The 15,086-nt window shown below is 36.8% G+C and overlaps 1 long non-coding RNA gene across 1 annotated transcript; it reads right to left on the bottom strand.

Moving 5' to 3' along the window:
* Positions 1-7,242: 7,242 nt before the first annotated feature.
* Positions 7,243-13,257, bottom strand: LOC104465301. Its single transcript, XR_727590.1, has 3 exons — positions 13,183-13,257; positions 10,425-10,495; positions 7,243-7,793 (listed from the first exon to the last, which is right to left on the bottom strand). It is a non-coding gene; the product is annotated as an uncharacterized LOC104465301 (long non-coding RNA).
* Between the last annotated feature and the right edge of the window lie 1,829 nt (positions 13,258-15,086).

Raw genomic sequence — 15,086 nt, 5'->3', positions numbered from 1 at the left:
CCCTTAACATTTTTCAAAAACCACCACACACCCATCTGATCAAACTTGTCATTGGAAACACTATTTAAAACACTGTTAACTATGGTTTAGCCAAAGAGCTGTTCAACTTACCATAGCCTTGTAGTCCACCAGGGGCTTGTGGAGCACTGCTTGGAAACCATTCCAGCTATTTCAAAGGTACAATGATGCCTTCTACTCCATCCCTCCCTCCAGACCTTCTGGTTGTTGCATTAAACATTTCTGCCTCTTTATCTGATTTCCCCTGGGATTCATTTTAAGGCCTGTTACTGCTTTTAGCTTTCTGAAGTAGCAGCAAATTGGCATTCTCCATTGCCCACAGGTTTGTAAACGACAGAAGTAAAACCAATCTCCCAACAATAACATCACTACTGCCAGAAAAAGGAACAAACAGAAGCAGAGGATAAAAAAAATATATGCAGATTTGGGAAAATGGGACCAGTTTACATTTGATTTGTGTTTGAAAATTTATCATCCATCAATGATGACTACAAACTTTTATTTACAGAAAAGCTATAATTCTGCGGAGTTTGGATTTTGGCCAAATCTGGTTCAGGACAAATGGAGTTTTCAAGATCAGTAAACAACTGCGTTTTGAGCACTTGAAAAGACGTATCCACAAGTCTATAGCAGATAAAACTGGTGATAAGCAGCCTTTTGCCATCTTAAAGATCACCTAAATTAAACAAAACAGTGACCAAAGGCCTCTTGTTCTTCTATTATGAGAAACAGGGAGTAATAGTCACCTATTAAACACTGCCAAGTATTCATGGTTTTAGAGACCTTTCTCACACTACTTACTCCTCAATAAACATTCTTCCAAACTGAGCAATCCTGATCCCGTTACTGTCCTTGCAGAAGAGCTATGCCATACCTCTGTGTCATCCTTTTCTATATCATACACAGTTCTCAACACTGCTCAAAATTGACGAGCACACCAGTGCTACTTCTCTGTTTCAAATACCATTTTGTCATCCTTTGCTAGCATCAACTCCATCAAGAATGATTTTAGGAAATTCTCAGGAGCTTTTAAAAATCCATGCAAACACCAGTAAGATGGCCTTGAGAGCCCTGGCTTCTCACAGCAGCAAGATAGTACCTATCAGTTTAACAGTGATATGCCACCCCCGTGACAGGCAGGAACTCCAAGATCAAAACCTGTACTTTAAGCTCGGTCGGGGCTGTGAAACTCTGAGAAACAGGGAGGAAGAATCTACTCTTCAACTTGCAGCCCCTGCTGTGGTTAGAAAGAACAGCTACAAGTCCCTGCCTTCCTAAGCAGCAGGACTAGTCACAGCCTGCTGAGCTCACAGTTTATGGGGTGATGGCTGCTTCTGTGCTGATAGATACGGCTGAATAGCAGGGTCAACAATATCTGGCCTCTGTGACAGCCATGGCTCCTGGATCACCACTGGTCCTGCTGTGAAATCCTTCTGCAACTCTTCTGCAACATTAGGGCTGGCTCCAACTGAATATTTTCCTTTTACCATCTGCAATCTTTATCATTGCACTTTTTCAGACCATTGCGGAACAGGTGGAACAGCAAAAGTGCCACTGTTAAAACTGCCCATTAGTTGCTATGCTGTTCCTTATCTTGTAACACTTTATTAATCCACAAAGAATTTTAAGTAACTCAATACTTCATTTTGTTAACAGTCTTTGATTACGGAACTTTTTAAAAACTTTTGGGTCACTCCTTCCTGTGTATCTGTTTACTCCTTCAAATAACTAGCAAAGCTCTAAGACAAAACTACCTTGTACAAAAGCCAGGACAATGTATGCCTGATATGCCATCTATCCCTGATACTACTGATTATATTCTTTATCACACTCACTGGCACTTTGTCTGTCATGGTAGTCAGACTTACTAGTCCACGGTCACCCCTAGAGCCCTTTCTAAAACTAGTATCAATTATACAACACAGTTCATAGCTCACCAACTTCATTTCTGAATTTCTCTAGGACTACTGAATGAACAACATGCTATCTGGCAAATAGTTAATGTTTATTCAATCAATTTGTTACAAAAATCTTTTCTTTATATTTGAAATCTGAAATATTCCCTATAAAGCATAACTTCTATGTGGGGATATCCCCAGTCTCCCTGTAATAAGTTTTGCCAATGCAAAGAGTGCATTTGTTTCTTTCTGTGATGGCTTTGTCTTGAAATACTCTCTTTATCTGCAATTATCTGTTGAACTCACCTCCCCACTAGCAAAATTTACACTTAAAAAAAAATGGGGTTTAGCTTTCAGGATTTTAGCTCGTTGCATTTCAAAATCTTTTTGTTCTGCCTTATAGTAGGTCTACATTTAACTTGCCAGAGTTGTGCTCTCTTCTGCTTTGCTTGCTTGGATTTCACTTTTTGAAAAAAACTTTATTTATTTATAGTAACTTCCTTTTCTGTTGTGTTCAACAATTTCTATTTAATTGGCTTAGAATCACAAAGCAAATCTTTGTGTCTCTTTTAATATTTATTTAAACCGTATCTTCATTTGTATGCAATTCTTTTTTAAACTCTACTGGACTTTTTTTATTTTAATCTTTTTCTCCTACAAATACAAGAAACTTGAGTATGACATACCGCTACTGAATGGCTCTTCTTTAGTCACTTCTTGTGTGTTAATCTAGACTAAATCAAGAGCTGTCTCCTCTCTTTCGGATTCTCTAACTGGTTTGCTCAAAAAGTAGTTCTTTATGATACCTAAAAATACAGCCTGCACATGATGGCCTAATGTTAAGTTTATCCAGTCTATATAACTGAGAACTTTTGTTATGATCAAGCTTTCCGTTTGTACAGCCACACCAGTCTCCTGTAGTATTTCACAGTTACTGTCTCCATCCCATCAACTAGTCCGGAGCTCGTAACTAGACTTCTATTCAGATATAGAAAAATTTGTAACTATGTTTTGTGGTTTATTCTGATAAAATTAACTTATTGTACTATATTTTCTTTGGTATATACAGTGCCATTTGTCTGCATAGTCCAATCTACCATCTCTCTACCAGCTAGGCACTAAACATTCTATCCCCTCTGTATAATCTATACACTGACATTTCAGTATGCCTTTGAAAGAAAGGAAAGGGATACATGCAGACCCACTTTCAGAAAGAGGGTGACATACCTGGAGAATTCCTGATGGAATTCATGCTTACCACTCTTCTGAAGAATCATTACCTTCAAGGCACAATGGAAACAGAGCACAAAGAGACAGCAATGTACCAAGATACCAAATCAAAACTAGTGTAGGCTCCTTCTCAACAGACATCAGATGGCATTTGAAAAAGGACTGACCAACAGCATGGCTGGAACAACTGCTTGTGGTTATTCAAGATTTCTGTACCAAGAGACGCTGTGTCAGGAAGGGGATGCACTAAGGAGCAGAAGGATGCTATGGAAGTACAAAAAGTCCTTTAACCTTTTGCACACACTGCAGAACTTTGTAATATTTACATTTACTTTGTTCTGTGAGAAGGGAGAGTCTGTTCTTACTGCTGTGGAGAAGAGAGGGATGCTTTCAGGACACAATGCCAGTAGCTATTGACTTGGGTTTGACAGCTGAGAAGGCCTCTGGGGCTAGCAATTTATCAGTTGGCTGCAAATCACTTCTTCTTTCCCTTTTGTGAGGCCACTAGTTGGAGCACCTTCTTTCTGCATTAAATATGATGTGACATGAGGCACAGCAGAATCCAACAGCTACACTGGAGTATCCAGCACATATTCATTATTATTTATTTGTATCACCATAAATCTTAGGAGGCCTCACCCTGGACCACTTCTCATTATGGTGGGCCATGAATAAACACACAACAAAAAGTAGATGTGCTTGAATTCTACATAAAGAGACAACAGAGAAATTATGGCACAGTACAAATGCAATGACACAGTACTACTGTGATAAGCATTGGCATTGATACACCTGCAATACAACCGTTGTCTAGTTGATTTGTTTTAAGCTTCACAGTACATACAACTTCTAAGAAGATATTTAAAGGAAGACAGTGAACAGTTCTGTTTATGAAGAAGTCAACCGATACATGAGAGGCAGCTGACGAGAAAATATCCAGTGTGGTCTGAAAATTTAACAACTGAATGATGGAAGCTGGCATCATATGTTGATCAAAACCAGAGTCAACCTCTTGATACTGAAGGAGAGGTTATCAGGTAGAAGTAGTCTTGATGGGCCTTGAAAATAAAGACAGATAGCTTATCTTTATTGCTTTAAACTGAAGGAGGAAATTGAAAATATCAAAGGAGTAAGTTTGGAAACTGATATTTACTACAGAATAGCATTTTGACTAGATAATGAGCATGGCAAGACTGCATATGTCAAGGCAAAAGAAAAAGATTTTCTAATAAAGACATGATCCATGGAAAACCTGGATGAAAATACAATCGTCTGACAGAGAAGAAAGACCATCCTTAAAGGGTTGGAAAAAGATTCCCAAAACTTAAATTTAGCCTGGATTTGATGACTTAAAAAACAACATGATGGTGCCATTCATAGAGGATGCAGAGAGGTTTTGTGAGGACCTCAATCTAAATATGAAAAAAAAATACTGACAAAAGACCAATAGTTGTAACTGGAAATAAAGAACTGAGGGCACTACTGAAGAAAATTTCCATGCATTAGATATGCTTAGGAGTGGAAAAGATGAGAGGAAGTATATGAAACACATAAAACATTGTTTTTCCTATATATATTGTGAAATTAGAAAATTCTTTCATGTCACATTTATTACTAACTTATTACATCTAGCTATGCCTACCACATTTTGACTTTCAAACATTGAAGAAAAACAATGTTCATGACATTATAATATGACGGGTGCCTCATTCAACATAAAAAAACATGCTACATCCAGCTTGAAGACAGGACAGTCACAATACAAGCCAAGCGCAAATAGCAGCAGAGAAAAAGATCTCACAACTTAAACTTACAACTAACATGCAAATGTTCAGGCATATTCCTTTGCTCTCCCTTCAGTGCACAGAACCAGGGCTATCACCTCAGTTTGCTACTAAAGGAAACTTTCTGTGCTGTAGTTTGACATTTCCAGCTCTTAATGTCTTCCCAAGCCCACACAGTATGTAGCTGTGTACAAATGCCCACTCCCTACATTCCACATCAAATCCTTCTCTTGATATCTGCTTTCTTGCTGTTCTCCTAGTTTCAGTCGTTTACATGCATCACAGCATGGGTTGAACCAAACAAACAATTAGATGAGGTGCTCAACAATGGGGGTTAGCAGCACTGAGCAGTGGAGAGCTGGTTACAGCAGGAGACAATTCAGAGTTCCTTTTCATTCAAATAACATTTGTAGCAGCACTCTTGCAGGCAGAACAGATCTGTGCCCTGACATTAGCTCCCTCAAAGTATGGGGAAGCTGCCACCTCAGGAAGGAGAAGCAGTCATGTAGAGGTGATCTGCCTCTCAGTGGTGATGAGTGAAAAAAATGGATACATACCAAACATCCAGGGGTTTCTCATACCCCTCTGAAACTAGATCTATTCTGAGGCACTCCTTTTGATCTCGTTCTGGGCAAGGCGGGGCAGGCACAGCTACAGGGCCCTGTTTGGGGATTTTTTGGAATCACCTAATCTCCCTCTCCTTTTCTTTTACTCAACTTACTGCAAATAAGAATAAATACGGTGAATAGGATTAAAAGGTAAAACCAGTAAACCATCAGGTCTAAACATTTTAAAAACAAAATATGCTGATCAAGATTTTTTTATGCAAAATGAAACATCCAATGCTCTCAAATCTTGATTTCATTTCATATTGAAAAATCTAAATTTCATTTGATATTGCAAAAATCTCAGAAGAATCACTAAGTTTTTAAACTAGAACTTTGAAAATTCCCATCCTGTAATGAACATAATGAAACTGTGTTTTGAGCTCTGTTGAAGATGATACATTTCAAAATCATTAAGTTCTGTATTTGAACAAGAAATTATGGCTTCTGCTTAGCACTAATTGTAGTTTAGCATACATTGTCCTCTGTTCTTAGTTATAACTGTCATCATAAATCCCCAGTTTATGCAGGTAACTCACAACTAGCCACTTCGTCTTCTTCAAAGCCCATATACTCCCCTCCAACAGAAAAAAAAAAAGAGAAAAGCATTTACTGAAAGTTTTAAACTTAGATCTATCACATATTCAGTACAATGAGAAATACCACTAGAGCATTTAGATCCCCTTTCAGGCATACTTTTTGCCATCCACTTTCTGGGTTTTGGTTTGGTTTGGTCCTTTTTTAAAAAAATGCCTCTAGTGTGCTTTTGATCTGAGTTTATGATTTATTCTTTAGTCTTGCTCTTTCTTCAAATTACTTTCATTTCATGCTGCTCTTGTGCCAAGCAAAAAAAATCATGTTCTCATTAATCTTTACTCACCAATTATTATCTGTGTCCTTGCTCCATGGGAAAGAATCTCTAATTGCCTTTACATACAACTCCTCTAGACCTTTAGAGCCCCTTAATAATTATTCACAAATTCAATAACATTTCCAGTTCTTCCGTTTTTCAGATACTAAGACCCCATTGAAAACATTCTTCTATTTGAATACCAGAAAGGAAATACGACATCATAAAAAAAAGGGCATGGAGTTTATAATACCCTTTTTGTTATACAGGGAAAACACCTACATGTAGTTTTCGCTCATTTGTATATAAAAATAGGAATCATAGCAATGACTGTACCCATAGCTACAGGGAAAGAACTTCCTTTTTAATCCAAGCATAGATACTTATAGTTATTTTGGGTGAATCCACTGACATATGATATGGGTAATTATTATTGATTAAGCAAAAGTACTTAGTTATAATAAATATGTAGTTCCTGCCTAAGGCTATAGCTAATCAGCATGCATGATCAAATTCACTCATAATGCCAGCTCAGTTTAGTTTAATTTAACCAAGTTACATTGACACAAGTATAAGTGTGTATTTATTAACATTGCAATGTTCAACTCAGCAAGACAATTATGTTAGTAAATAGGTTTGCAATATCTACAGAAATGTTGGTGGTATAAAGAGTTTTTATAGATCTATAAATTCCAGAAAGTTTATGGGTGAAAATACAGAGCAAGTCAGAGACACGCTACCATGAAAATAAAGAAAACAAGCAAATTAAAACTCCCTACCTAATTGCAGTATGGAAGGACTCCAGGTTCACATAGTGAATTACCCAGGAATAATGAAATCCTTAATGGATATATTGTATAGTTTTTTTAAAAAGAACTGAAGTCAATTGGCATAAGTCAAACCTCTTGCTTCACCTTTTTATCATTATTACTTTGTCAACAACAGTAAAGACTATTGAAAAGTTCAATCATTTCAATGTACTTACAGCTGAATTTTCTCATCATGTGACCAACTATCCACAAAGCCTCAGTGCCATTAAGAAGTTTTGAGGAATATATTATTTGGTACTGCCAAAAAAACATAATTAAAAGAATGCATGTAAATTATATTAATTTTCTAATTAGAAATGTTTTATGATTATTTAATGTCTAAAGTACATTTGGGGTAGAAGCAGGACTTACATTATCCCAAAAGGCAGGTTCCAGCACAGTCAATGATACACTGACAGAATTCACAGTAAGGAGTCACAGTGGGGTCCTGATCTTGCAACTGAACTTTCACAAAAAGAACCCTGCACTACTGCAGAATCTCCTTAATTTCAATAGGGCCCTACCCACACATAATCAGTTACAGAGTCCGCCTATGTGGGAGTAACAACAGCAAGAACAGGACCTGTTCCTCCACACACCTGCAAAAATATCAGGATAAAAAAAATAAAATTAGTAACATGCAACAAAACCTACTGATAGCCTGTTTTATTACAGCATTTAGCACATAATAAAGGAGTTCCATACATCTTTAAGTTGCACATTCTTTATAGGATTTTTTTTGCTCCTTCTTTAAAGAATGTTGTCTTAAAATTGCTTCTGGACTTTACAGGTAGTGGCAGCACATTATGGGAGCTTTTACTGATACATATTTGAAATATAAATTTTAATTATTATTTTCTAAAAATTAATTATCCTAGCTTCTTTAGTCTATGATGCAAGTGGCTTTTTAGTGCTTATGCCTTCTTAAAACCTGTCCCACAACACCCATTTTGGGGACACAGCATAGGCCTGTGAATTTACTGAGGTCTTCATGACAAAAAATCCCTATGATAATCAACTACAAATAAATATTTGCCAAGGTTAAGCTCTTAGTGAACACCATTTAAAAGACAGGAAGCACACAACATAATGTTAAACAAGAATATACCACCACTTTGCTGTTCACGCAAAACTTAACATTCATGATTTAACCTTACTCTTCTTATTAAAACCACATCTATGTTGATCTTTAAAAGGAAAAATATTGTAAGTTACAATGGTTTTATATATCATAAACTATTTAAAAATAGGTTAGCCGTAGGTTCCATTAAATAATATTTAACTGGTGACACTATGCAAGAGTACTGGTGATAAAGGTTTAAAAACAACCACTAGATCCTTGAAATATGCAGAAGATAATCTTCATTCCTTTAACACAGATAGCATAAGGGAAACAACAGTACTTTTCTAAAAAAATAAAGCTGGGACCAAATGAAAGGTTTGGAGAGTGCAAGAGAAAAACCAAAAGTTCCATATAAATGGAATGTAGTCTTTTTATTTTTTTCATGACCAGTTGTTCTCTTACTGGCTTTGATTTTGTGAAACAACAGACATGAAAACGGAGAAGAGTATCACAGTTTTTTATTCCTTGCTGCCAGATCGATGGTTTTCAGATGGGCAGGAGGACACACAAAAAAATTTAAAATACACATTTCAGACTTGATGACAAATTTCAAGGCAGTTGTCTTACAATATTGAATTGGAAGTGTTTCTCCTCATGTTACTGCTTTTGTATTTCATGCTTCATATGCATAACTCTTAGGCTTCTGTTATTCTAAGAAATTCAACTGTTTCTAAAGAACAGTGCTACAGTGCTAAGTTCTGTTTAAAAAGTGTTATAAGATATCTTGACCCCTGTCTAACATTACGCAGAAAATTTAGAAGTATCAGACATCAGCCAAGTCAGTGCTGCCTACCTGAGCCTGCAAAGTGAGTGAACCAGTATGTCTGGCAAGCGTAATCAGCCCGTTTCTCACTGACTGAGAAGGGACAGACCATACTTTTCAGGACAATCGTGGTAGTCATAACCATGCAGGTACAGATTTAGCATTTCCCAAGTTGCAATGCAATGTGCTAACTTGAGGCGGCCAGATCCTAATATTCTTTTCTGTTGCTGTTCCTATCTCCACATCTTTCTTCACAAAGGAAGTTAATTGGAATACAATGCATGTTTCCTGCACTGCTCAAAGACTGTAGCTTGTAGGATGGGTCAGGGACACATAGCTGCAGTCTAAATTGCAGTCAGTTTCTGGTGAGAGTTGAAAACACAGGTTTACAATTCTGACAGCCTAAGAAACAGCTCAGAGCTGATGTCCAAACAGTCAAAGAAATAAATACTGAAGCTGTCTCAACAGTTCCTTCTCTGATGCAGACAGGAAAAACATGCATCTAATCCAGGTATAGAAACTACCATGAAATTGATTGATTCACAAGTGGTTTGGGAGACTAGAAGGCCCTGGCAAAACCAATTTTTTTTTTCATGACTAGCAGAAGTAATTAAGTCTAGTTACCTATCAGTGTGCTTGTGCATACACTCCACCAACAGAGCTGTGCAGTAATCCCAGGCTGACACTACCCTGGCTGGTTTCCCATTCCCTTCTAAATAGATTTCCCTAAATTCCTGCAGAAAACACCAGCTTCTCACTTTTGGGAGAACAAGGAGTGGCCACACTGTGGCTACGTCTGAACTATACATGCGTTGACTGGCAGACCAACCAAGTATGCTGACTGGGAAGTCAACAGGTTGAACAGGACAGAAAATTTCTGAGTCCATGCTGCAGCTTTTTCTACTCCAGGATCACTAATCTGAGTCCTTTCTCTACTCCCAGCTGCCAAGTTTTACCTAAATGGTAGAACTTTGACTTTGTGACCTCTATATCAAATGCAGCTGAAATTAAGCAGTGGACTCAAAAGTTGTTAGGAAACAACACAGTCCTATATCTCTTGTTTTGTTCAGAAATTGGGCATGAAAGCACCGTAGCATAATCACTGTGAAAATAACTAATGAATTTTATGTCACTTATTGTTTTCATTCAGGAGTTACACCACAAACTCAGCTATAACAGAACACAGATTTTTACATGGTGATACTGTAAATGAATCCAGACAATGTAGAGACTCTTTCAATAAAACTGTCTTTTGCCACTGTGAACAGGGCCCTAAATATATGCCCCTTCATAAAGGTGAAAATTCAACAGAAATAAAATTTTATATATTTTTTTTGAACTTACCAAGCCTGCAGTTGACTGCCCTTCATGAAGATCCCTGCTTCTCTTCCAATTTCATGCTGTCTCTCCTAAGGCTTAAGAGAAGTTCAGTGATATACAGCCCAATAAAAGAACAGTGACATTAAGTCTAATGAATCTATTCAGTATACTGGGACTTTTGTGGAGTTTTTGATTGTTTTGGGGTTTTTTTCTTTTTTAGAATAAGCATAGTGATTTTTAAAGAGTGGCCTTAAAATCCTGATCCTACTGCCTGGATCCAGATCCTGATATCCCCATCATTTCTAATAATATGCAAGTCCCAGTTCCCTTTTTTATAAATGGCATCCACAGTTCTCTGCTTATCCTTTCTATTGATCTAGGACTAAATCTTGGCTTGTGTGTTTCTCACCAAAAAGGCATAGTTGAAATCAGAGGGTTTTATCTGTTCTTGGATTCCAGGAACTCATGAAAGACAGAAAGAAACTGAAAAAGTATAATGACCTCTCCAAAACTCCAGTAAAAAGAAGAGAGACAAATAATAGTCAGTGTGGAAAAGTTAATAGAAAACTGGACGTTAGAGGAAAAGTTAGCAGGAAACAATGGGTATAAGAAGAGTCATGGAAGTGAAAGTGATTTAACCAAAAATGTGATGCAATAAAAGAAACAAAATTATCTTCTTAGCAGAGCAATGAGAATGGCCTTTTCAAAACTGTCTGACATTGACCTTTCTCTTCTTCTATTGAAGCAAAAGAATTACATTGATTCAAAAAATGCTTTAGGAAAACCTTTAAGCCACTTAACTTGAACCATTTTACTTTAAGCCTATGGAGTGTCTAAACTCTGCTCAGCTGAACAACTAAAGTGCTTAAATTTGAAAATAAATTCAAATCATTCATTGCAATCATTCACTATGTCTGTAGTATCGAGCGCACACTCAAATCTGAGCCCCAGCTCCTTACCCTGATAACATGCAGACTCACACTTTGACACTAGTCTGGATCCAGCCAATTGGTTATCAGACAGGCAAAGTCAAGTACAAGACGCAAGGGACTAATGTGGATTCAAACTTTTCCCTCGAAAGCCATACTCATGCAAGTATTGTGACTTAAGTACAAGACTAATTGTCTGATGAAGCAGAATGTAAATAATTAAGTGCTTCAAGTTAATTCAAGAATCAGATCTCAAAAAGAAAAAGTGGCTGAGAAAGAAAAAAAAAGATTGTTGAATCGTATTAAAAATAAATGCCCTCTGGGTTATATCTCAACGCACTCTGCCTGAAAACTTTCTGGCTTAAGTATTAAATCTTATTTTTAATAGATTAAATGTTAAATAACCCTGGCAAACGTTAAAATTAGTTCAGTGGTTGGTAACAGTACCAAAGTAATTCTTAACACAGAGTGCAGTTCAGTTATTGGTATAAAGGGCTCACCATCTCTCCTGCCTATTTAAACACACTTGCACTTCCAAACTCAATTTGGTAAATAGCTGGAAGAGGGTTAATATCCCATATTCCTACCTCTATGGTAACAACCACACAGATATGAGAAAATGTGGAAATCATAAGCTGCTAGTAGGGTTCTGTCCCTTTTACTCTTTACAGTAAAGTTACTACACAAAAACAGAAATTGAGCCACTTTTTGATGCACCAAAAAGGTCTGGGGCATCTCTCAGCATCCTGTGAACTTCCGATCACTGTGGTAGATAACGGTGCTTAGGAACATGGTTTAGTGAGGTAGGTGGTGTGGGCTGACGGTTGGACTTGATGATCCTTGAGGTCTTTTCCAACCTTAATGATTCTATGATTCTATGATCTGTCTCCTGACTATGGATCATTCTCTGCACCAGTATTTTAAGCTGTCACCTATCTAAATGACCAGGAAACCAGTATCAACACTCAGCAACTCTATTCTTACACACACAATACCTGCTACTAATATTCCATCTTTTTTCTATAGCTGTAAAAAAATGAAATGCCCTGTTTTTGAGAGGTATGCTTAATAAATCTATACATATAAGAATCATCACTTAAGGTAGGGTGCGAGAGTCAGATTAAAGACCTGATTAAGGCAGTGAGTTAGAGACAGAATTAGTTCCTCTATAGATTGTCACCTTTTCATAAAATGTTTAAATAAAATAATGTGCTGTTCTTCTCAGGAGAATTATGAGCATTACTAAGATTTTATAAATGTTTTGAAGCTCAGATTTCAAAATTTCCCAGAAATTGGGAAACTAGAGAAGCAAATGAACAACTTACATTAAGCTGTCTTAAAATAAATAAATTCAACAGCATAAAAGCAAACAAATTACTACTAGCTAAAGCATTTCCAGATCCCTCACTCCTGCATTAATTTCAGTAACATTTCATTTAAATGCAGGCATACTTATCTGCAAAGCATAAGTTTCAATCTTTCAAACAATTCCACATAACTGAACTTCACTCCTCTAAGTAGAGCTACTGATAAAAACTACTTATGTGAACAGAGTTAAGCACTATGCACAGGACTAAGGCTAAAGCAAGTAATCAAGAAAATAGATAATTAATTCAGTGTATCACTAACAATTATTTCTGAAACGTCAAGGACATCTAGAAGATACCAAAGCCTGGGAAATTAACAGCTGAAATACTGGGGGAGGGCAAGAAATTAGGTTATGGTCCCAGCAATTACCCTACAAAAACCTAACTTCAATACATATTACATAACAAAACCAATGCTAGGAAGAAAATATAATAGAGCATCCCCTCAATAACTTAATAGTCACAAGAACCACACTATTTTCTCACCATTTGATGGGTCCTCTTCAGTTCAAGGCTGAAGTTCATGGGTGCTGTGAAGAAGATCACTTGGCAACTGCTCTGCTGTAATTAATCCATGAATAAAGAATGGGCTTCAGTTTTCACAGATACCAAGACAGTACTTTTCACAACCATTAAATCCAGAAAAATATTAAAACATTTATGAGTTACAGTTAGCCCATTCTAGGAAAACTTTACCACTGAACCCAAGTTTAACAACAAATCTTTCAAATCTTTCTTAAATCCTCAGGGATATGTTAATTATCATGAGTCGGGCCTATAGCTATGTTAGAGTCAATATTAAAAGATCTGAATAAAATACAGTAAATCCAACATTTTGACTACACCATTAGTCTTTATGCTACATTGAGCATTTCAGAGGATGAAAAAAAAAATTAAAGCTGGCTACTGAAAAACCAGGAGGTAGCCTACAGTTAAAAAAAAAAAAACAAACTAGTTTTTTTTTTCCATATGGAAGTTTATAGGAAATCTAATAAAGAAGATGCAAGTCCAAAGCCAACACATACTTTTTGCAGTTCTTACTACCTACAGAAGCATCCTTAGGTCAGGTCTATACTGGCAAATTCAGAACTCTGTTTTCACTGTAAATGCAGTCCACTTCAGTCCTTTCTATATTAAAACCTCTATCATTGCTAGCAGACTGAAATTGCAAAAGTAATGAATTCCAAATCCTATGTTTGTCAGGGTAAATCGGAGATTGAATGGCTACAGAACGAAGTAGAAAACTCATACATGAAAGAGGACATTCGGCTACAGTTACGTTATTAAACTGAAACATTAAACTTAACTGATATTAAACTTATAGAAGAGGTCTGAAGGGAGGCTTAGATGAATCTATAATAGGAATACAGGAGGCTGGACAAGCATCAAGGGCAACACAGGGCTCAAATTAGAAAAAATTTATTTTATTTATAAAATTTCTATTTAAGAAAAAATTCCAGATCTCCCTCTGGCTGTATGTCCATATGCCATACAAACACAGAATACCAAAATAATATGTAGATATGCAATTATTGAAAAGATTATTATAATTACTACATATGGGTGTATCTTGGTGCTCTCCAATCAGTCTAACTTACCTAGGAACTGGACCAGATGGAGGTAATGGAATAACATGGAAGTATCCAGGCAAGCCAAAGAATCTAACTAAAAAGTTACACGGTAATGATACAATGCCAGTTTTCATTACAACAAATTCCTCTAATCCTCATAACTGTAAAATAAATCTTAGAAACACATTGCAAGGTAATTTGTAAAGTAATGTGTGCCTGAGTCAGAAGATGGCCTCCAGCTTTCTAAGCATCCTGACTAACTATGAGTTTCTGTGACATTTTGGCTGATAAGTACCTTGCTTTGGTTTTGCCACCTCTCAATTGGACCTAGCCAATTGAGTATATCCAAGCATGAAGTCTGCCCCATATAGGAACCTCCAAGTACAGAAAGCTGGGGGGGATGTCATCTCAGCAACGTGGGTTATTGTAAGTCACTCTCTTCCACTCTATATTGATTTTCTCTAGAATTTTAAATTACAAATTCAGCGTCTCAAGATCCTCCAGGGCCTAAATCCAGGATTCCTAAATAAATGACTACTAGGCCTCTAGACTGGATCAAGATGTCAACAACTTCCCTCTTCTGACACAAGAGAACTTGTGCAGCAAGGGGGGAAAAGCTATCATTTCTAGAGACAGAACTTTCTCGGGGATGGTGCAAGTCTATGGAATGAATGTACCTAGGAGCTAAGGGCCAGCAGAAACCTAACTCCATTTTGCTTGAAGAACAAAACACATTACTTCGACCTTGCCTCACTAACATAAATACATAACACGTATATAGAAGAAAAGACATAAAATAAACTGAAAATGTTCAGCCGC

The sequence above is a fragment of the Pterocles gutturalis genome, unplaced genomic scaffold (genome assembly GCF_000699245.1).
Source record: "Pterocles gutturalis isolate BGI_N339 unplaced genomic scaffold, ASM69924v1 Scaffold45223, whole genome shotgun sequence".
Taxonomy (NCBI): Eukaryota; Metazoa; Chordata; class Aves; order Pterocliformes; family Pteroclidae; genus Pterocles; species Pterocles gutturalis.
The sequence above is the reverse complement of the archived record's forward strand: the minus strand, read 5'-3'. Positions and strand labels throughout refer to the sequence as shown.